Genomic DNA, 20438 nt, shown 5'->3' on the forward strand with positions numbered 1-20438 from the left:
GTGAAGTGGAGTCTCCTTCTTTCTACTTGCACGCATGCATGCGCACACACACACAGACGTACTTGACACAGACTGTTGACAATTGTCCTGCATCTCGGTTTGGAGCCAGTTTTCCCAGGTCACACCAGTTGAGGCCTCTCAGTCATTTCTGCCTGGACTTTCTGGGTTTCTGTGTCACCCTGTCTCTTTCCCCTGTGGGTTCCATTTCAACCACTGGGACAGACGTCAATTAAACATCTATTCCACGTTGGTTCGATGTAATTTCATTGAAATGACATGGACATAACGTTGGTTCAACCAATGTGTGCCCAGTGGGCAGGGACTGGCAAGTGATGATGGTGGTCGGTTTCTGAAGGGTGTCCAATACAGCTCCACTCATCTTTTTATTTTTCAGGAGGATCTTGAACATGGTGGATGACTGTAAACCTGAAAAATGTGGACCTGTGGGAGAAGCCATTGACCTACACAAACGTTTTAAATATTTTATATGAATCCACAAATCACATTACAGTTGAGAATGATTCAAACATTTCATAGGTCATGGATATACAACACAATAGGTTGGTGGCACCTTAACTGGGCTCGTGGTAACGGCTGGAGCAGAATAAGTAGAATGGTATCAAATACATCAAACATGGTTTCCATGTTTTTAATGCCATTTCATTCGCCGTTCCAGCCATTATTATGAGCCGTCCTCCCCTCAGCAGCCTCCACTGATATACAGTATGGACACAGAAAGAAACTTCTTCTCCATACAGTAAGGCTACCCATGACACCTGACACAGAGCAGTACCTCGCTAGCTGCTTTGCCTTTTTCCTATGCAGGCCTGCAATCTGAAGGCCACTGTCAGCCTATGTACATGTCCAAGACTCCCAAATATCAGCACTACAAGTTTGCACTGATAACCTGGTATTTCAGCAACTTGTCAGCAAAGGCCTGCTCCACTTACGGGTGAAAATAGCAATCCACTTCCAATATGAGCACTTCCCTCCGGCCTCCCTCAGAACAACACTATCTGAACCCCTCCCTCTGGCCTCCAGCACCTCCCTCCGGCCTCCCTCACAACAACACTATCCGAACCCCTCCCTCTGGCCTCCAGCACCTCCCTCCGGCCTCCCCCACAGCAACAACAACATCTGACATATTTGGTATACAAGAAAACATCATCAACATGCATGAATATGCACTGATGGTGTTACTGCCTGTCTCACCTCATTAGCTATCAGGTTGACGAAGCGGTCATGTCTAGCGATGTATAAGTCCTTGTATGAACAGCAACCATTAACAATATGTGAAACAGACTCCATTACATTTGACTCATGTAAGATACAAAACGGATCATGGTTTGCAGGGTACCAGAGTGCTAGGTTGTATTTTGTTGGTAGAACCTGAAGCCTTAACAGTGGTGTGAGTGTCCTCGCCAATAGCAGCGTTCTGGTACATGGGATGGTAGCTGGCGAGTGGAGAGAACAAGTTGAAGAGCTTGCCCATGAGTATTCAATCAGGCTTGATATGATTGACATTTCCCCTCTGCCTGTGGTCATGAAGCTAAAGGCTGTGAGAGAAGTGGCTTTAGCAAAGGTTCAACATCTGTTTGCCAATGTGCATATCCCACCAAAGGTTTAAGGGAAATAAAGTGGTGAGAAAGTGGCTATCCTTAAACACACACACCACACGTGAAGTTATTTTTCTGAGCCAAAAAGAGGGTTTGGGTGTCCCGAATTGAGGATTTAAATATTTATAACCCAGTGTGAATATTCATGATGTTCTTTGTGAAGTGTCAGAACACACACGCCCGTACACACATAAGGCGCGTTCCTCAATTAAGGAGAGGCGATGCAACAACCAATGGGCGAACTCTACTGGTTCACGCCGAGTTCATAGACCAAGAAAGGTATCCAGAAACAGAAGAGAAAGCGAGACACCCCACTCAAAAAAACTATTCTGGTTCAATGAAAGTTCAATGAACTAAGTAGAAGAGACCCAGCTGGGGGCATAATCTTAGAGCATGAATATAAAATGCTAATATCTTCAGCTGTGAGTGATGACAAAAAACAGCCTTGGTGACAATAATTTAGGAATTTGACTTCTGTGGGAATCGTCTCTATTGGAATTGTCTTTTTCGGCCATGATTCAGTTAAACTGCAGTACCGAAGCAATACTGTAGGTGCAGTCAAAAGCGTGCTTCCAGACTGGAACCTTGAGCCCTTGGTCTCAACCGCCGAGCTCATGCAGCAACGCTGCTCAATGACCAAAGGATTTTTTGGTGGAAAAAAAGAGTGAAGTACCAAGAGTTATGCTAATTATCTACATTTACGTGGGAGGTGTGAATTGCATGCCATTACCACTGCTATGTGACAGGTAGCCTAGAATCCACATTAGCCTAGCCATTAGCCCAAACAAAGAAAACAATGTTTGTGCGTCCAGGTTAGAGGTCGACCGATTAATCGGAATGGCCGATTAATTAGGGCCGATTTCAAGTTTTCATAACAATCGGAAATCGGTATTTTTGGACACCGATTTTGCCTATTTTTTAAATATTTTTTTACACCTTTATTTAATCTTTATTTAACTAGGCAAGTCAGTTAAGAACACATTCTTATTTTCAATGACGGCAGAACGATAGATTTTCACCTTGTCAGCTCAGGGGTCCAATCTTGCAACCTTACAGTTAACTAGTCCAACGCAATAACGACCTGGCTCTCTCTCGTTGCACTCCACAAGGAGACTGCCTGTTACGCGAATGCAGTAAGCCAAGGTAAGTTGCTAGCTAGCATTAAACTTATCTTGTAAAAAACAATCAATCAATCATAATCACTAGTTAACTACACATGGTTGATGATATTACTAGATATTATCTAGCGTGTCCTGCGTTGCATATAATCTGACTGAGCATACAAGTATCTAAGTATCTGACTGAGCGGTGGTAGGCAGAAGCAGGCACGTAAACATTCATTCAAACAGCATTTTCGTGCGTTTTGCCAGCAACTCTTCGTTGTGCGTCAAGCATTGCGCTGTTTATGACTTCAAGCCTATCAACTCCCGAGATGAGGCTGGTGTAACCGAAGTGAAATGGCTAGCTAGTTAGTGCGCGCTAATAGTGTTTCAAACGTCACTCGCTCTGAGCCTTCTAGTAGTTGGTCCCCTTGCTCTGCATGGGTAACGCTGCTTCGATGGTGGCTGTTGTCATTGTGTTGCTGGTTCGAGCCCAGGGAGGAGCGAGGAGAGGGACGGAAGCTATACTGTTACACTGGCAATACTAAAGTGCCTATAAGAACATCCAATAGTCAAAGGTTAATGAAATACAAATGGTATAGAGGGAAATAGTCCTATAATAACTACAACCTAAAACTTCTTACCTGAGAATATTGAAGACTCATGTTAAAAGGAACCACCAGCTTTCATATGTTCTCATGTTCTGAGCAAGGAACTTAAACGTTAGCTTTCTTACATAGCACATATTGCACTTTTACTTCTCCAACACTTTGTTTTTGCATTATTTAAACCAAATTGAACATGTTTCATTATTTATTTGAGGCTAAATTGATTTTATTGATATTATATTAAGTTAAAATAAGTGTTCATTCAGTATTGTTGTAATTGTCATTATTACAAATATATATATATATTTTTTAATCGGCCGATTTAATCGGCATCGACTTTTTTGGTCCTCCAATAATCGGTATTGGTGTTGAAAAATCATAATCGGTCGACCTCTAGTCCAGGTATACTTATATGGGTGAATCAACTTTTTATGACATTATTTAATATGATTTAATACATGTTATTAACAAAGTTTGCTCCATTTGAAGTATAAATAAGTGATAATGCCGAGAAGCCGTGTTTGGAGGATATATTTGCCAGGGTGTTGTCGTCGAGGGCCGGCAAACCACGCCAATATATCCTTCAAACACTGGCTTCAAGGGCATTATCACTTTTATACATGGTTGGGTAGGTTACTTTCTAAATGTAATTCATTACAGTTACTAGTTACCTGTCCAAAATTGTAATCAGTAACGTAACTTTTGGATTTCCCAAACTCGGTAAGGTAATCTGATTACATTCAGTTACTTTTAGATTACTTTCCCCTTAAGAGGCATTAGAAGACAAAAATGTATGTTACCAATTGAACTACATCTATTGCAGGATAAATCAATGTTAAAGTTTACATAGCTGGCCACATATGGAGGTTAAATTTTACTTCATGGGTTGTTTATGTAGGCTTCTTCTAACCTATCACTTTCTACTACATATAATAATACGATTAAATTATATCTTTACATTAAAAACCAAAGTCTATCAGAATTCCAGTCATTCCAGTAAATGTTATAGCCCTTGATCTTCAAGAATAGGACTTGGAAATATGGAAGTCTAGATTAGCCAAATTGTTCTACCTGAGCATGACCTCAAATCTAAGGATTTATTAGCCAGCCCTACTCTGTTTATGATTTTGTCGTCATGGAGGACTGATTGGGCTCATTAATAAATGCTGCGCTCATGGAATGGCATGTTTTGAGCACTACTGAAAAGTGCTATTTACATGTGAAAAATAAATGCCATATGCTGCATTTGCTGCATTTGCTATAGGCCTATTGTTTACCTTTTTGTTGGTGAAACGTTGATATCTTGATAATATGCAACTGTTTAAAAGGCAAATCCACAGATGAAACAATAACAAAACGGACGCCTGCCTCTGTTTTGGTAAAAAGCTACGGGATGGGCCTGGAGAAATGTAACCACTCTCAAATTAATAGACAGAGCTATGGATGCAAGGACTGACCATCCATGATATCAACATTATTGTTTTAACCATGTTTTGAGGCTATACAGTGTTAGTTTACATTTACAATGTTTACAGACATTGGAGTAAAACAAGCTTATATTTTGGGTTCTCGTGGAGTGTGACATTTTAACTAAGATAATGAGGCATTTATAAGTTATATTCTTCAAGAATCAAAGTCCAAAATTGGATGTCATTTATTCATACTATTTCATCCTTCCACAAGATATAGTCCCGAAACAAATCTAGGGTTGCTACCCAAGCCGGTTGGTTTTCGTTCTATTTGTTCAGTTGCCAGAGACGCGATCCTGTCGTTCAGTCTTTTTGTTCTGTATCTATGGGTAGTCGTTTGTTTTAAATGTTCCATTACCGTACTGGTTGGCAACGTTCTTATCCCTTGCTTGCTAGCTAGCCAACTACGGCTAACTTACCGTTACGTCAAACAGTGCAGACAGAATAACAACAATAGCTGCATTTGTTTAAGCTGTTTTCTAGTGAAATTTATTTGGATACATCCATAACAATGAGCCAATGGGGCACAATTTCGCCTGGCATAGAAAATGTGCTCTTTTGTTAGGACACTGTTGTTCAAATGAGCTAGCCAACAACACAGCTAACACAATAACTTCAAGCTGAAAGACTGCAAACTAGCTGCGCTTCGTTTTACCTTTTTCAATTGACATTTCTTTGTATATAGCCATAAAAATGATGCCAGCTGATTCATAATTTCGACTGGCTGAGAACCGCTGCCTGTCTCTCTCTTTCGTCCTGACTCCCGACCCCTACGTTCATTATATGGAGGGGACAGTTGGAGATCGAATTAGAATATTTAAATAATGTTGCAAATATCGAAAAGACGGACAGTAAGTTTTACAAATCTTCGCTGTTGAAAACGAAATGTTAGTCTAAAAGAAATGTGAGATAATGTCTAGATGCCTTTTACAGTGGAGATCAAGTTTAGAACTTCCATGCCTGGGCTGATGAGACAGTGGATTGTGCAGTCAGATGGAACAGAGTAAATAGGCATTTTAAAGGGAAATGTAAACACTATAGGAAGTAAATCTAATCAAAGATATGTATTGAATACACAAATACTAAACATGTGCATTTAACATAAAAACATCTCTATATTTAGTATTCTGATCGTCAGCGCCATTTTAAATCAGCAAATTGTCTGTGGTATTGAGTTTTTGCGCAGAGAGTGAATCGAAGAGAGTGAGGTTAGGTGCAGACAACGAAGATGGCAACAACAAGTAGTAATTCAAACATGAACTGTACAGCACCAGGCGGTATGAATTGGCTCCAAAAAAAACCTTGGTAAGCTACCATCGGCTGTCCAAGGACCCACAACTTTTGAAGAAGTGGCTCCATGTCCTGAAGAGGAATGACGTGCCAGCTCGAGCTAGCAGGATCTGCAGACAGCACTTCGTGGAGGCAGACTTAGCGATGATGGGCACTTTCGATGCGGCAACCGGGAGTTTCTGAATGGAAAGGAGTCATTGGCATACATTGAAGCCCTCTGCTTGCGCCTCTATTTTAAATTGAGGGTTATGGTGTAAGGGTTACCAACCATCATCAACATCGCTGACTTCGGAGTCAGATTTAAGATTGAATCATACTACACCGGCTCCGACGCTCGTCTTATGTGGCACGGGCTTGCAAACTATTACAGACTACAAAAGGAAGCACAGACGCGAGCTGCCCAGTGACACGAGCCTACCAGACGAGCTAAATCACTTCTATAGTCACGGCCGTCGTAAGGAGGAGACCAAGGCGCAGCGTGGTATGCGTACATTCTTCTTTATTAAGAATGAACACTAAACAAAACGAACCGTGAAGCTAATATGGATAGTGCAGACAGGCAACTAAACATAGATTAAGAACCCACAAATACCCAAGGGAAAATGACAACCTAAATATGGTCCCCAATCAGAGACAACGATAAACAGCTGCCTCTGATTGGGAACCACAATCAGGCCACCATAGACATACAAATACCTAGACCTACTAAACCCCTAGACTTACAAAACAAGCATACCCACCCTTGCCACACCCTGACCTAACCAAAATAATAAAGAAAACAGAGATAACTAAGGTCAGGGCGTGACATCTATGCTCGCTTCGAGGCAAGCAACACTGAGGCATGCATGAGAGCATCAGCTGTTCCACATGACTATGTGATCACGCTCTCCGTAGCCGACGTGAGTAAGGCCTTTAAACAGGTCAACATACACAAGGCTGCGGGGCCAGACGGATTACCAGGACGTGTGCTCCGGGCATGTGCTGACCAACTGGCAGGTGTCTTCACTAACATTTTCATCATGTCCCTGATTAAGTCTGTAATACCAACATGTTTCAAGCAGACCACCATAGTCCCTGTGCCCAAGAACACAAAGGCAACCTGCCTAAATGACTACAGACCCGTAGCACTCACGTCTGTAGCCATGAAGTGCTTTGAAAGGTTGGTAATGGCTCACATCAACACCATTATCCCAGAAACCGTAGACCCACTCCAATTTGCATACCGCCCAAACAGATCCACAGATGATCCAATCTCTATTGCACTCCACACTGCCCTTTCCCACCTGGACAAGAGGAACACTTACGTGAGAATGCTATTCATTGACTACAGCTCAGCGTTCAACACCATAGTACCCTCAAAGCTCATCACTAAGCTAAGGATCCTGGGACTAAACACCTCCCTCTGCAACTGGATCCTGGACTTCCTGACGGGCCGCCCCCCAGGTGGTGAGGGTAGGTAGCTACACATCTGCCACGCTGATCCTCAACACTGGAGCTCCCCAGAGGTACGTGCTCAGTCCCCTCCTGTACTCCCTGTTCACCCACGACTGCATGGCCAGGCACGACTCCAACACCATCATTAAGTTTGCAGACGACAAAAATACCGATTTCCGATTGTTATGAAAACTTGAAATCGGCCCCGATTAATCAGTCGACCTCTAGTCCAAACACACCAAGACAGTCGTGAAGAGGGCACAACAAAGCCTACTCCCCCTCAGGAAAGTTAAAAGATTTGTCATGGGTCCTGAGATCCTCAAAAGGTTCTACAGCGCCTCCTGGGTGGGGTAGTGGTCTAAGGCACTGCATCGCAGTGCTAGCTGTGCCACCAGAGACTCTGGGTTCGAGCCCAGGCTCTATCGCAGTCGGCCGCGACCGGGAGGTCCATGGGGCGACGCACAATTGGCACAGCGTCGTCCGGGTTAGGGAGGGTTTGGCCGGTAGGGATATCCTTGTCTCATCGCGCACTAGCGACTCCTGTGGCGGGCCGGGCGCAGTGTGCGCTGACCAGGTCGCTAGGTGTACGGTGTTTCCTCCGACACATTGGTGCGGCTGGCTTCCGGGTTGGATGCGCGCTGTGTTAGGAAGCAGTGCGGCTTGGTTGGGTTGTGCTTCGGAGGACGCATGGCTCTCGACCTTCGTCTCTCCTGAGCCTGTACAGGAGTTGTAGCGATGAGACAAGACAGTAACTACTAACAATTGGATACCATGAAATTGGGGAGAAAAAGGGGGTTAAAAAAAAGAAAATGTAAAAAGGTTCTACAGCTGCAACATCGAGAGCATCCTGACTGGTTGCATCACTGCCTGGTACGGCAACTGCTCGGCCTCTGACACTACAGAGGGTAGTGCGTACGGCCCTGTACATCACTGGGGCTAAGCTGCCTGCCATCCAGGACCTCTACACCAGGTGGTGTCAGAGGAAGGCCCTAAAAATTGTCAAAGACCCCAGCCACCCAAGTCATAGACTGTTCTCTCTACTACCGCATGGCAAGCGGTACCAGAGTGCCAAGTCTAGGACTTCTCAACAGTTTTACCAAGCCATAAGACTCCTGAACAGGTAATCAAATGGCTACCCGGACTATTTGCATTGTGTGCCCACCCCACCCCACCCCTTTTTTTACACTGCTGCTACTCTCTGTTTATCATATATGCATAGTCACTTTAACTATACATTCATGTACATACTACCTCAATTGGGCCGACCAACCAGTGCTCCCGCACATTGGCTAACCGGGCTATCTGCATTGTGTCCCACCCACCACCCGCCAACCCCTCTTTATGCTACCGCTACTCTCTGTTCATCATATATGCATAGTCACTTTAACCATATCTACATGTACATACTACCTCAATCAGCCTGACTAACCGGTGTCTGTATGTAGCCTCGCTACTTTTGTAGCCTCGCTACTGTATATAGCCTGTCTTTTTACCGTTGTTTTATTTCTTTACCTACCTATTGTTCACCTAATACCTTTTTTGCACTATTGGTTAGAACCTGTAAGTAAGCATTTCACTGTAAGGTACAACACCTGTTGTATTCAGCGCACGTGACAAATAAACTTTGATTTGATTCGACGCAAATGCGACTGCGGTCATGACTGTTGTTGACTTGGCTAGCATTAGACACTGGACAACTTTGTTGCAACTCTAGGTAACTAGCTAATTGCGTCTGAAGTGTTTTGTGTAACATCTCCCAGCAAATAACGTTAGCAAGCAACTCAACTGCAACTAAAATTGCTACATAGTTTATCCGTGTACTCCTGTTATTAGGTAGTTACTGTAGCGAGCTTCCACCTCAGATAGTGAAGTACTGTAATACATTTTGTTGACAGATTTGATTTTGTAATGTTTTGTTAGCTCCACCTCATTTAGCTAGACTGAAGTTGACATAGCGAATGTTTGCTGAAAAATAAATGTCTCTCTGTATTTGCTGTGTGTGTGCGTGTGGACAAACCATACAAGACAGGTAGCTTGTTAATGCCAACTGATATATTTGGGTTCAGTTGGCTTAACAAAAAGTTTGTGTGGCACGGGCTTGCAAACTATGTGTTTTCAGGATGACATCTTCATCCATGAAAAGGTTTTCATCCTGGAGGAGACTGTGCAGGAGGCAGAGGAGGTACATTCAAATCCATGTTATTTCTAAGGCTATTGTTTATTTCAAGACACCATCTGTCATCCCTGAGGCCATTTTTGATATAAAATGGACAATTTACAGTATATGCAGTGACTCTTGAATATAACTATAGCCTAATAGATGTCTTAATTGTTTTCTATCAACAGGAAGGAACGGTTAGTACAGCATGCCAAACTGACCCCTGGGTGCCAGAGTGTTCCTGTGCTGCGGTGGAGAAGAGGTCCACCGGGACCATCACTAAAGAGCTCGGGGCCCAGCTCACAATCATCGCTCACAACCATCAGTATACAACCGAGTCCTGCCCCTATATGCCACAGATGGAGCTGACGGAGAGCGAGATCAGTGAAGACCAGAACTCGCTGTATGAACCTGAGAGCTCAGAATCACAATCATCACAGTGCGAACCAAGATATACTATCGATCACTTTGGGGGAGCGGGATGGTGTTCTGAAAATGGAGAGGAGCAGGCCATTCAACAGCGAATTCAAAGATACACCCATCCACAAAGGGAATCAGAGTGGAATTGTTTTTACACAGATTTTTTTACCTGTTTCAACAGACCTGCTACCTTGTCCCGGTCCTGCTGTTTCGACTCTCTCTCTCAACCTATGAATGCTCAGCTATGAAAAGCCATTTGCTCCTGAGGTGCACCCTATATAACCACTGTGGTTATTATTTTCATGTAAAAAGGGCTTTTGTAAAATACATTTGATTGATTGATTGATTGTTTGCTGTGCTGGATGCTGTGTATTCACTAACTGTCTGAGAGATGGGACATTTTATAGCATCAGTAACATATTTTTGTGTGTATTTCATCTGCATTTTAACTTCTTAAAGTGGCAATCTGCAGTAGAAGCAATAACAAAGTGTCTCCCTGTTCCTCTTTCAGTAAAAAGCTGAGGGATGGGTCTGGAGAAATGTAGCTACTCTCAAATTCATAGACAGAGCTATAGATGCAAGGACTGACCATCCATGATATCAACATTGCAATCCTGTTTCTGTGATCTATTTCCACTACCATCTACCCAGTTTGCTTTAGATAAAGGCGTCTGCTAAATGGCATACATTATTAAAGTCTACTTTGACTCTGCCAACTGGCTGCCCAGTGTAGTTACCATTCCTTTCCAATAGATGGCAGCCAAAGCTAGTTGAAGTCACTATAGCCACAGGGACACAGGTTTAGTGCACGTTGAAGGTAGTTTTATCTTCAAAGCAAGTTTATCTGGTTATGCTTGAACCTGTTGTTATAGTGGACAAGCTAACTAATACTATTTTTACATAAGTTGCAGGCATTAGGTCTTGAAAAAAAAGCAGGCTAGATTGACTAAATTAACTGGTTTTATTTAAACCCTATGTAAATGCCTTTGTTTCTGGGTTGCGTGCCTTATGGAAGAAACGACACACGCAGGGATGAGACGACGTACACCTCGTCCAATTCTCCCCTGTGCCCATAGGGTGAACTGGCGATAAACTGCCAACCTGTATGCTCTGCAAACAAAATCACAATGTATTTATAATGAACACGCCCCATTATTGGTTAGAATGAGATTTCATGACGCTGTCTGCGATTCGAACCCTGGTCGTGTAATCAAAAGCTAAATGTGTTCCCATCACGCCAAACAGCGCTGGTGATAAATACTGATTATATATACTGAGCACCTACTCACTATTGATATTAACCTTAAACAATATATAATCAAGCAACATTTCAGCAATTATTTAACTGGTATATCTGCTGCTGACTGGTCGAGTAACCCCTTCTGCCAGGAAGTCCTTCATAAAGATTAGTGGTGCATGTATACTAGATAGCTGTAAATTGCAGCCTGTCGCTTCAGCACGCCCACCACCATGTTCGATCGTGTGTCAAAAATTCATCATAGCATGTTTGTATGGTCTGGTTATTAAATAGGTACATAGTTCAATAGTAATATCCTCTAAAACTCAAATGAGCTAGATAGTTGGCTAGCTAGCTATCTAGCAAACTTCACATACTGTATAGATAGCTAGCTAAGTTAATTAAATATCACCAGCTACCTAATTTCATATTAGCTAGCTATCTTGATGTATTTATCACTGTAAAAAACAAACTCCAAATGCATTTATAGGTAGCTAGCTAACAGCCATGGAGGAGGGTGAAAGGATAGCAGCCCCAACTGTCAAAGTGGCTATTCTGGATAGGGCAGGTACTTTTGTGTAGTTCCTATCCCTAGATCAACTCATCATCAAGCTTCAAGTGGTATTTATGTATTCATTTGTGATGCTAACCTTGATATGATCATGTTATTGTTACATGCTACACATGCACATACAGCTGAAGTCGGAAGTTTACATACACTTAGGTTGGAGTCATTAAAACTCGTTTTTCAACCACGCCACAAATTTCTTGTTAACAAACTATAGTTTTGGCAAGTCGGTTAGGACATCTACTTTGTGCCTGACACAAGCAATTTTTCCAACAATTGTTTACAGACAGATTATTTCACTTTATAATTCACTGTATCACAATTCCAGTGGGTCAGAAGTTTACATGCACTAAGTTGACTGTGCCTTTAAACAGCTTGGAAAATTACAGAACATTATGTCATGGTTTTAGAAGCTTCTGATAGGCGAATTGACATAATTTGAGTCAATAGGAGGTGTACCTGTGGATGTATTTCAAGGCCTACCTTCAAACTCAGTGCCTCTTTGCTTAACATCATGGGAAGAAAATCAGCCAAGACCTCAGAAAAAACATTGTAGACCTCCACAAGTCTGGTTCATCCTTGGGAGCAATTTCCAAACATCTGACGGTACCACATTCATCTGTACAAACAATAGTATGCAAGTATAAACACTATGGGACCACACAGCCGTCATACCGCTCAGGAAGGAGACGCGTTCTGTCTCCTAGAGATGAACGTACTTTGGTGCGAAAGATGCAAATCAATCCCAGAACAACAGCAAAGTACCTTGTGAAGATGCTGGAGGAAACAGGTACAAAAGTATCTATATCCACAGTAAAACGAGTCCTATATCGACATAACCTGAAAGGCTGCTCAGCAAGGATGAAGCCACTGATCCAAAACCGCCATAAAAAGCCAGACTATGGTTTGGTTTGCAACTGCACATGGGGACAAATATGTACTTTTTGGAGAAATGTCCTCTGGTCTGATGAAACAAAAATAGAACTGTTTGGCCGTCATGACCATCGTTATGTTTAGAGGAAAAAGGGGGAGGCTTTACATGCTGAATAACACCATCCCAACCGTGAAGCACGGGGGTGGCAGCATCATGTTGGGGGGGGGGGGGGTGCTCTGGTGCAGGAGGGACTGGTGCACTTCACAAAATAGATGGCATCATGAAGTCGGAAAATTATGTGGAGATATTGAAGCAACATCTCAAGACATCAGTCAGGAAGTTTAAGCTTGGTCACAAATGGGTCTTCCAAATGGACAATGACCCCGAGCATACTTCCAAAGTTGTGGCAAAATGGTTTAAGGACAACAAAGTCAAGGTATTGGAGTGGCCATCACAAAGCCCTGACCTCAATCCTATAGAAAATTTGTGTGCAGAACTGAAAAAGCGTGTGTGAGCAAGGAGGCCTACAAACCTGACTAGGTTACATTTCACATTCTTAAAATAAAGTGGTGATGCTAACTGACCTAAGACAGGGAATTTTTACTAGGATTGAATGTCAGGAATTGTGAAAATCTGAGTTTAAGTGTATTTGGCTAAGGTGTATGTAAACTTCTGACTTCAACTGTATGTGTGCCCATGCATCTATCAATCCAATGTTATCATGATTTGTCATCAGGGATATTATACTTTAGTAATCCACAATGACCTGGTGACCTGGTGATAAAACTCTAATTACATTGTCTTCCATATTCCTACAGATACCTTGTAACTGGGGATTCCTTCAAAATGATTGCCTACAGTTAATGTGTAGGGCACTGCAAGGTTGGGTGACCAGGGCCATCTGGGACTGCCTCCTGAAGGAATTCAGGTGTGTGAAGGCTACCTGTGTCCTGCATAACTTCATGAGGATGGACACGAGGAACAGGAGGGGATCTGCAGCTCGCAACCGTGTGCCAGAGGAGAAGTCTGCTGCTCTGCAGGATGTTTCAAGGATGGGGTACAACAACGCAGCAAGAGAGGCAATCCATGTGCTGGAGATCTTCACCTCCTACTTCTTAGAAGAGGGTGCTGTTCCCTGGCAATACCATAGACTGCACTATGCACAACCAAAGGCTCTTTTAAGAGCCATTCACATTGCAATAAGAGTATTCTTCCATTTACTAAGCTATGTCAACTGCAGTTATTCAATTCAGTTTCTCTCCCTTTGATATCTACTTCTCAGGTGAGGCTGCTGTTTAGGTAAGGGTGTGATGTCTGTACAAAAACAAAACAGACTATTTTAAATCACCCATATTGAAAAAATGTAGAACAATTAGACACCCTATAACCCACACCTACACACTCATTTATCAATCTGATTGATGGATTGTGTTGTGCAGTAAGCAGGCTCAGGTGTATAACTGTGGCTCCTTCCACCTTCAAAGAATAGGCAAGAGGGCCAACCATGGAGAATAGTAAGACACTTCATTATTTCTATAACTACGCTATATTTGTCCTCGTGTGTCCGTTCATGTTTTTCAGCATAATGTACTCTGCAGCCACACACACAGATTCCTGTTGAACACTGTCTCTTTAACTACCTTATTTTCTCAATAACAGTCTCTCTCCTTCACTACATCCCTCTCTCCTCTTCTCCCTAAATCCTCTACTTTATATCAGTTGTGTCGGTGAACCCCTCCCGCATATGAACTGGCTACATAGAGGGCACAGCACGATCAGAGGTGAGGTCAGGTCAACAGGAAGTATTATTAAAGAGATGCAGTAGTCCCATAGTTAATGATCCAAGGTCAGTTTTGCATTTCACCTCCTGATTATTATGATGACTAACAATGTTAAAATAAAAACACAAGGCTTTAACATGCTCTCTCTGTCTCTCTCCATCTGTCTCTCGTCTGCAGATATGTTTTGATGTGAGAGAGGATGCCAACCCCAAGTCCTATCATCGCCACCTCACCCTCTTTTAAGATAACCTTCGGGCCGACTAGAGACAATATTATGTAATTGTGATGAACTGAGAGAATATTTGGGTTGCACTGTGATTCATTAATCATATACTGCCTTCCCTACTCCTATGTTCTTACCTCTTTCCCTTTGTCTTTTACACCTCTCTTGCCACCTCTTTCTTCCTTTGTTTTTATAAAGCAAACAGATGTGCATTGAAGTACAGATTGAACTTGTTTTTATAATATTACCATTATAATATTTATAATGCTTGTATTTATAACACTTGGATAATGAATTTCTTTCAATGAAGCGTTTCACATTCTCTACGGGTTGAAATTAAGTCTCTCATTTGATGAAATACTACACCTATCCTGTTTATCAGATCAATGCAGATGAAGGGATTTAGATATTGAGATGAGCCGGTTTTAGAGTATTTACATGATGCATAGGAAGTAGAGTGTACTGTTTAAAAAAATTATATTTCTGTATATATGAATTACAAATCAGCCTTTAACTAGTTAAATCCTGTTTCTAGTCTATTAGTTACAATGTGTAACCATTGATGTCCCAGGACCAAGATTGGTAAACACTGTTGAAGTGTATAATTGTAATACATACATGCAGACACAGTATCATACAAAGACTGGAATGTGATACTCCTGTTATTGGATATGAATGACAAATAATCTCAAAGACATTCATACCTGAACTGCACCTTTATTTGCCAAGGTAGAGTACATGATCAGTGAATATTTTAAATGTACAGGCTACAATGTGGGGATCTCGTGCATGGTAATAACTACATGTATATACGACTTGCATCCATGGCACAAAGTTATATTATATTCTACTCAATCCATAGGCTTCATTAATGTTATTTAGACTGTTTTGAAGTTGATACAACTGGCTATGATATCTGAGTTTCATATCTAGCTTCTGAACTAAAACGTATACCAAATGTTTGGGTACATACACAGATCTGCTAGATAGCTAGCTACACATCCATAGGCATACAGGTATTTTTATCCTCCACTTCACAATAAGCAAGAACATAGCTATCTACGTTATTTCATCTATCTGCATTGCATGGCAAATATCAGCAAGGGAAGCTTAAATTGTACATTCAATTTGCAGTAAATGGTTTAGCTAGCTAGATTCTTTACAGTGGCTTGCGAAAGTATTCATCCCCTTGGCATTTTTCCTGTATTGTTGCCTTACAGCATGGAAGTAAAACAGATTTTGGGGGTTTGTATCATTTGATTTACACTACTTGCCTACGACTTTGAACATGCAAAATATTTTTTTGTGAAACAAACAAGAAATAAGACAAAAAACTTGAGAGTGCATAACTATTCACACCCCCAAAGTCAATACCTTGTAGAGCCACCTTTTGCAGCAATTACAGCTGCAAGTCTCTTGGGGTATGCCTCTATAAGCTTGGCACATCTAGCCACTGGGATTTTTGCCCATTCTTCAAGGCAAAACTGCTCCAGCTCCTTCAAGTTGGATGGGTTCCGCTGGTATACAGCAATCTTTAAGTCATACCACAGATTCTCAATTGGATTAAGGTCTGGGCTTTGACTAGACCATTCCAAGACATTTAAATGTTTCCCCTTAAACTACTCGAGTGTTGCTTTAGCAGTATGCTTAGGGTCATTGTCCTGCTGGAAGGTGAACCTCCATCCCAGTCTCAAATCTTTGGAAGACTGAAACAGGTTTCCCTCATGAATTTCCCTGTATTTAGCGCCATCCATCATTCCTTAAATTCTGACAAATTTCCAGTCCCTGCCGATGAAAAACATCCCCTGCTGTGGGGATGATGTTCTCGGGGTGATGAGAGGTGTTGGGTTTGCGCCAGACATAGCGTTTTCCTTGATGGATTAAAACCTAAATTCTAGTCTCATTTGACCAGAGTACCTTCTTCCATATGTTTGGGGAGTCTCCCACATGCCTTTTGGCGAACACCAAATGTGTTTGCTTATTTTTTTCTTTAAGAAATTGCTTTTTCTGGCCACCCTTCCGTAAAGCCCAACTCTGTGGAGTGTATGGCTTAAAGTGGTCCTATGGACAGATACTCCAATCTCCGCTGTGGAGCTTTGCAGCTACTTCAGAGTTATCTTTGGTCTCTTTGTTGTCTCTCTGATTAATGCCCTCATTGCCTGGTCCGTGAGTTTTGGTGGGCGGCCCTCTCTTGGCAAGTTTGTTGTGGTGCCATATTCTTTCAATTTTTTAATAATGGATTTAATTGTGCTCTGTGGGATGTTCAAAGTTTCTGATATTTTTTTATAACCCAACCCTGATCTGTACTTCTCCACAACTTTGTTCCTGACCTGTTTGGAGAACTCATTGGCCTTAATGGTGCCACTTGCTTGGTGGTCTCCCTTGCTTAGTGGTGTTGCACTCTGGGGCCTTTCAGAACAGGTGTATATATACTGAGATCATGTGCCAGATCATGTGACACTTAGATTGCACAGAGGTGGACTTTATTTAACTAATTATGTGACTTCTGAAGGTAATTGGTTGCACCAGATCTTATTTAGGGGCTTCATAGCAAAGGGGGTGAATACACATGCACACACCACTTTTCTGGTTTTTATTTTTTAGATTTTCTTTAAACAAGTCATTTTTAAAATTTCACTTCACCAATTTGGATTATTTTGTGTATGTCCATTACATGAAATCCAAATAAAAATACATTTAAATTACAGGTTGTAATGCAACAAAATAGGAAAAATGCCAAGGGGGATGAATATTTTTGCAAGGCACTGTACATCCACTGTTTCACAAGACGACAGCCTGGTTTGCTGGTTGTTTCAGGAGTCCCTAAAACATTAAACAACCAGAATTACAATTTCATACTCATGTCACAACACCAATAAAGATAGCCAGCTAGCTGGCTAATGTTAGCTAGTCAACTAGCTTGCTAAATCACGATTTTCGTAAATTAACTTGATGATAAAAAAAATATACAGAATCGTTTGTCTCTACATTAACTAACATATTCCTGTCAACTGTAAATTTTTTGCATGATTTGTTATGACGTTATAATCACTTACATTTGCTTCCATCCTAGTATTTTTGTCAGCCATCCTTGCTGAAGAAAGTCTCCAGCCTTGGGTCGCATAGCGTCAAATTCGTCATGGGAACCACTCTATATGATTGGTCATCGCCCAGCGGTTGCCGCTGGTGATTTGCATAAAGTTGGGAAAAGTTTATCTTTTTCACTGCCTCCCATGCCACCTTCGCACCGCCCGAAGGTTCCTCACCCTCTCCGCTTCTCACCGCTTTCCTTCTATTGAAATGAGTGGGAAGCGGCGATACACCGCGTGGCAACCTGTGCTAGTGTATCATGCCCGTGACACGTCCAATTAATATATTGCCATTCAGACAGACTGACAGGAACCTCTGTCTGGATGTAATACAGGCAATACAGCTAAGATATCTCTACAACACACAGTCAAAATTACTGAAGATAATAGCGGACGATGTTGACACTCCTATTTGCCATATTTTCAATTTAAGCCTACTAGAATGTGTGTGCCCCCAGGCTTGGAGGGAAGCAAAAGTCATTCCGTTACCCAAGAATAGTAAAGACCCCTTTACTGGCTCAAATAGCCAACCAATCAGCCTGTTGACAACCCTTAGTAAACTTTTGGAAAAATTGTGTTTGACCAGATACAATGCTATTTTACAGTAAACAAATGGACAACAAACTTTCAGCATGCTTATAGGGAATGACATTCAACAAGCACAGCATTTACACAAATGACTGATGATTGGCTGAGAGAAATTGATGATGAAAAGATTGTGGGGACTGTTTTGTTAGACTTCAGTGCGGCTTTTGACTTTATCGATCATAGTCTGCTGCTGAAAAATGTGTTATGGCTTTACACCACCTGCTATATTGTGGATATAGAGTTACCTGTCTAACAGAACACAGAGGGTGTCACACCCTGATCTGTTTCACCTGTCATTGTGCTTGTCTCCACCCCCCTCCAGGTGTCGCCCATCTTCCACATTATCCCCTGTGTATTTATATCTGTGATTTCTGTCTGTCTGTCCCAGTTTGTCTTGTTTGTCAAGTCAACCAGCATTTTTGTCTCAGCTCCTGCTTTCCCCAGTCTCTTTTTTCTTGCCCTCCTGGTTTTGACCCTTGCCTGTCCTGACTCTGAGCCCGTCTGCCTGACCACTCTGCCTGCCCCTGAGTCTGCCTGCCGTCCTGTACCTTTGCCCCACCTCTGGATTATTGACCTCTGCCTACCCTGACCCTGCCTGCCATCCTGTACCTTTTCCCCACCTCTCGATTACTGACCCCTGTCTGCCCTTGACCTGTCTTTTGCCTGCCCCTGTTGGATTATTAAACAGTTGTCAATTTGACGTTGTCTGCATCTGGGTCTTTCCAATCTTTACTTATGGCATGTCACTGTGTATGCGGATGACTCAACACTATACATGTCAGCTACTAAAGCGACTGAAATGATCGCAACACTTAAGAGTTGCAGTTAGTTTCAGAGTGAGTGGCATGAAATACATTAGTTAGGGTTTAGTGAATGAGGACTAAATCTTGTAATAAATAATGTGGAAATTGAGCAAGTTGAGGTGACTAAACTGATGTAACCCTGGATTGTAAACTGTCACGGTCAAAACATATTGATACAACAGTAGCTAAGATGGGGAGTATGTCCATAATAAAGCGTTGCTCTACCTTCTTAACAGCACTATCAAGAAGGCAGGTCCTACAGGCCCTAGTTTTGTCAAACCTGGACTACTGTTCAGTCGTGTGGTCAGGTGCCACAAAAAATGACTTAGGAAAATTGCAATTGGCTCAGAACAGGGCAACACGGCTGGCCCTTGGATGTACACAGAGAGCTAATATTAATAATATGCATGTCAATCTCTCCTGGCTCAAAGTGGAGGAGAGATTAACTTCATCACTACTTGTATTTATGACATTGTATTTATGACATGTTGAATGCACCGACCTGTCAGTTTCAACTACTGGTGCACAGCTCGGACACTGTCATGGAAAATTACATAATTAGTCATGCTATCCTGTGTTTTACTGCTTAAAGAATAGTCTCTTGTTATATGCTAGTTTTTTCTAACCAGATTAAGATGGATTAGAAGGAGCATTTAACAATTAAATGACATTCCAATTGAGTCACCACAATCCTCGAAACTTTAAAAGTCACCGCAGGTTAATTCCTTGGTATGGGGCATTGGAAAATGGCCATGTTTTAGATCGATTAGGATATAATTTAGAATCTTTGGTAAATTTAAAGAATAGTCTCTTGTTATATGCTAGTGTTTTTCTAACCTGATACAAACTTGTCTTGGTGTGACTTAGTCATAAAACTGGGCTTACAGCTAAGAGACATTTGGGTGCAACCGCAGCATGTGAAATCCCGTGTGTTTACTATCTACAGAAAGTCACATGTATGGAACCTTGCAGAACAAGGTACAATATAGTGTTTGTTGTTGTGAATGCAGTTAGCACGAGGGCTCAACCATCTTTCTTAAAGTCTGCACAGAGAACTAATTACCTTTTACACACTATCTGCTGACTGCCACGTATACAGAAAGGGGTTGTATTTATCAAAGCAGAGACCTGGCTATGTTTGTTAAGCTTTCAACTCTGAACCATTCTTGGTGATGGTGAT

The 20438-nt window shown here is 42.0% G+C and overlaps 2 long non-coding RNA genes across 2 annotated transcripts; one reads left to right on the top strand and one right to left on the bottom strand.

The window, feature by feature from the left end:
- The first annotated feature begins 2649 nt into the window (after positions 1 to 2649).
- On the top strand, positions 2650 to 10759 carry LOC139554308 (uncharacterized). Its single transcript, XR_011670813.1, has 3 exons — positions 2650 to 2759; positions 9637 to 9699; positions 9864 to 10759. It is a non-coding gene; the product is annotated as an uncharacterized lncRNA (long non-coding RNA).
- Positions 10760 to 17360: 6601 nt separating this feature from the next.
- Positions 17361 to 17993, bottom strand: LOC139554309 (uncharacterized). Its single transcript, XR_011670814.1, has 2 exons — positions 17835 to 17993; positions 17361 to 17601 (listed from the first exon to the last, which is right to left on the bottom strand). It is a non-coding gene; the product is annotated as an uncharacterized lncRNA (long non-coding RNA).
- Positions 17994 to 20438: the final 2445 nt, after the last annotated feature.

This window comes from Salvelinus alpinus, chromosome 26 (assembly GCF_045679555.1).
Source record: "Salvelinus alpinus chromosome 26, SLU_Salpinus.1, whole genome shotgun sequence".
NCBI lineage: Eukaryota > Metazoa > Chordata > Actinopteri > Salmoniformes > Salmonidae > Salvelinus > Salvelinus alpinus.